The following is a 4,228-nucleotide window of genomic DNA, read 5'->3' as shown; positions in this document are numbered from 1 at the left end:
CTCAGGAAACATTTGGGAAACAAGTAAATGAAGGAGCACTGTTTTAATAATGCTTAATCCCATAGCTGCTACATGTAACCCCTGCATTTATAGTAGTCCCCTGCTTATCTGTGGTTTCACTTTGTGCAGTTTCAGTTACCCACTGTCAACCACAGTCCAAAAATGTCAAATGCAAATTCCAGAAACAATTTTTAAATTGTGCACCGTTCTGAGTAATGTGATGAAATCTCGGGAGTCCCATGCCACCTAGCTCAGGATGTGACTCATCCTTTTGTCCAGTGTGTCCCCACCATGTAGGTTCTGGTCTGTCAGTAACTTAGTAGCCGTATGGATTATCAGATCGACAGTAGAAGTATCACAGTGCTTGTGTTCAAAGAACCCTTATTTTACTTAATAATAGCCCCAAAGCTAACAGTAGTGATACTAATAATTCACATATGCTAAAGAGAAGCCATAAAATACTTCCTTTAAGTGAAAAAAGGTGAGTACAGAACAATAAGATATTTTGAGGGAGAGAGAGAAACCACGTTTACATAACTTTTATTATAGTATAATTGTTCTATTTTAATATTAGATATTGTCATTAATCTCTTACTATATCTAGAAAAGGTGAGTACAGTACAATAAGATATTTTGAGGGAGAGAGAGAAACCACATTTACATAACTTTTGTTATAGTATAATTGTTCTATTTTAATATTAGATATTGTCATTAATCTCTTACTATATCTAATTTATAAATTAATCTTTATCAGAGGTACGAATGTATAGGAAAAAATACTATATATAGGGTTTAGTACTGTTCCTGGTTTCAGGAGTCTTTTGGGAGTCTTGGACGTTCCCTTTATCTGTGGGGTTCTGGCAAGCCCTTTAACTTTTCTGGTTTCTCGGGTTTCTTGATAGAGTTAATCTAGATTATTAGTAACATCAGTTTCAGTGCTAAAATTTTGTGATTGTTTTTTTAATTCACGAGGAAAAAAAAATATTGACATTACAACAGGAAGAGCAAGCAGGTTGTACAGAGATGGCAATGAGATGAGTTCAGTTTAAAAACCAGAACGAGAAGATTTTGACAGACTAGTAGTAGATCAGCAGTCAACTGAAAGTTGAGTCTTTAAGATGTTTTTAAGTAACTTTCATGTGGACTTTTGCTATATTTTAAATCATAGATAAAAATTAATAAATATTATAATAATATTAGTAAAAATAAAACTTTTTTTAAAGAGGAGGAATATCACTCCTAGCATATGACCCTAGCAAGTCAATCTTTGATGTTCTGAGAATTTTTTTCCCTTCCTCCCCAAATATGGGTTTTCTAAAGGTGTTTTCTCAGTATGGGTCACATGAATTTCTTTCTGATTCTGTTATACAAAGAGTGGGAGATTGAGGAAAAAGTGACTGAAGAGATTGTCTTGTTTCTTTCCTGGAAAATGTCACCTGTGGCATCAGAAGGCAATTTCGTTGCCAAACAGATAGGAATATCAGGCTTCTTCATAATCGGGAGATGGTTTTAAATTTTTCATTCTTGTTCTCCCATCCTCTTTATTTCTAAGCATCTGTAGATATGATTTGTCTAGACAATCTATTAATTTCACTTTGTATGTAAAAAAATTGTTCAAGAGTTATTTAGAATCAAAGTTTGTGACCAAATTCTGTCCTCTTTTCACCCATTTCATGCTTACCAAGTTTCTATTGCCTTTTTTTCCCCTAAGAAATACTTCTTTGTAATTATTATGCCCTAAGCATATACCTTTTCTATGGCAGCAAAGAGTGAGCCCAGAACTTCTGCCTTTGCTTGTTAAAAGGAGTGATACTGAAATAATAATAGCAATAACAATGGTAAGTATATATATTTTTATGGAACATCTATAATGTGCAAGATTTTAAAATATATATTATGCCTAATATTCCTAACAACTATATGAACTCAGTATTATGATCTCAATTTTTCAGATAATTATAGTAGAAACCATTTACTGTGTAGTCACTTCTATGTATGTGATTTCATTCACTCTATGCAAAAACATTTGAGTGTATGTTTACAAAGTCCATTGATGCCCAGAGGAAAGACTGGCTAGTTCTTCCTGTCAGGGCAGGGAAAGCTTCCAAAAAGATGCTGTGATGCAATACCAAAGAGGAACTGATATTAGAGACTAACTTCTAATGTGAATCAAAATTATAAGCATTCAACTCTGATCAAACTTGGTTGAAAAAAAAAACACAGATAAACATACAACAAAAGCTATCAGTTACAATGATATTGATAAGAAATCTTACAAAGAGAGTGAATAATTTTGTTTCTGATAGGTTCAAATCTAATCAAATTGCAAAGCTTTATTTTTCCACATATGCCACTTAGATAATATCATGCATGCTGTGGTTACAAACCACACAGTGTCAGAGAATGTTAATACATCTCTGCTAATCTCACACTGCTCTGAATCACCGATTCAAAATGTATGATTACTGATTGTGTGTTAATATCATTAGCTTTATACTTAATAAATATAATAACCTGAAATATTTGTTGTCTTAATTAGCTAAACTTCGAGTTAATTGCTTCGTTATCATATTTTAACAGGTACCATATATCTAGACAAAGGCACATTTCATAGTTAGTTTTATGTCTTACAACATCTAAATTCCTTATGGCACTAACTATAATAATTGTGGCAGGTATCGGTGACTGTACACCAAAGATTCATCGTCTTCAATCTAATTGCTTAGAAGCAGCTTGCCCAGCTGAAACTATATTTTCCAGCCGAGATCTCTTGCATCCGGGTATGACCACGTGACTAGTTCTTGCCAATGGAATGTGAGGTGTTTCACTTCCAGGCTGCCTAAAACCTAGGTGTGCCAACTCCATATTTTTCTTTCTCACCCTTTGTCCGAATGGAGAGGATTGGATGCATTTTTGGAGGGCAGAGGACCAAAGAAGGAGAGAGCTTAAGTTGTCTGCTGATACTGGATTTTATATGAGCCAGAAATGTGCTCTATTGCCTTAAGTTCCAGATATCCTTTATAATAGCAGATGTTAACTTTAATTGATGCAAGTCTTTGCACATAGTTTTTGAATGTTGACATCTATATTCTGGATCAATAGACTAGATTTACATTATGGTCCCATAACTTTATAGACATAATTTCTATATTATAATGTCTATCTATATAGAGAATTTATTATTCATTTTTGCTTCCTCATTCCTCAAACCCTAAATGAGTCCATATAAAATAACTACTATGTTAAAAGTGGAGTTAATTGTTTTATGCAATAAGTATGTGACTCATTTAATTCCAAAAAAAAAGATGGTATATCATCTCATTTAATTCTTAATGAAGTATCAGTATGTATTTTAAGTGACTGGGGTAGCAGGTTTCTTTTGGTCCTCTGTTTTTGCTTTTCCTACTTTTACCAGAAGAGAACTGACTTCAATACATGTTTTAGTGGATAATGTCCAGTATAGAAAACCAGGGAACCTAACTTTATCTTGACTATGCCACAAACTCCAATAAGTATTGTTAAGTTAGCTTGCCTGTGAGAAGAGGCAATCTCCCAATAAATAATAAACTCATCTTGAAACTTTTGATTGTTTACACAGCATCATTTACTTTTACTTCTTAAGTAGGCCACCTGCCTTTTGGAGCACCTTTTGGCCTCTTCCCCAAGGAACAGACAGGGGCAAGTAGGGACAAATTTAAAATCAACCTATCTAGTTATATTTGAGAACTTTAAGTCATGTTCTTTGAAGGTTTTGGATGACTTCTGTTCCCTAGTAAGAACGTGTTTACAGATTAATTTTAGTCTTAGTTTTTTTTTTTACCAAATCAAATATTGTGTGGGTAGTAAATTCTAGGAAACTTGAAGAATTTTAAAATACTCCACCATGGTTCTTATATGAAGATGACCATAATTAGAGGAAACAGTAGGTTAGATTACAAACTGTTTATGGTTGGGAGCTGGAGTTTTGACCCTTTCCTATATATTTCACTGATCTCCCCCAACCTATGGTGGTCTTTGGTCTATGGATCATGGTTGGCCAGGGGGCAAGCCAGAGTTCCCAGTGAAGCAGTAAAAGAGGTCGTGTGTGGCATATCAACAAAACTGCTACACCCACTTGTCTGGGTTGTGGAGGAAGTGGAAGCTGGGGTCAGGAAAGTGGTCTTTTTCTGCTTGTAGACAGTGCCAAAGTATCTCAGACAGGGGTTTCGGTTTATTTTTGTTTATGTGA

This window comes from Pteropus alecto, unplaced genomic scaffold (genome assembly GCF_000325575.1).
Source record: "Pteropus alecto unplaced genomic scaffold, ASM32557v1 scaffold63, whole genome shotgun sequence".
NCBI classification, from domain to species: Eukaryota; Metazoa; Chordata; class Mammalia; order Chiroptera; family Pteropodidae; genus Pteropus; species Pteropus alecto.
This window is presented reverse-complemented; position numbering follows the sequence as displayed.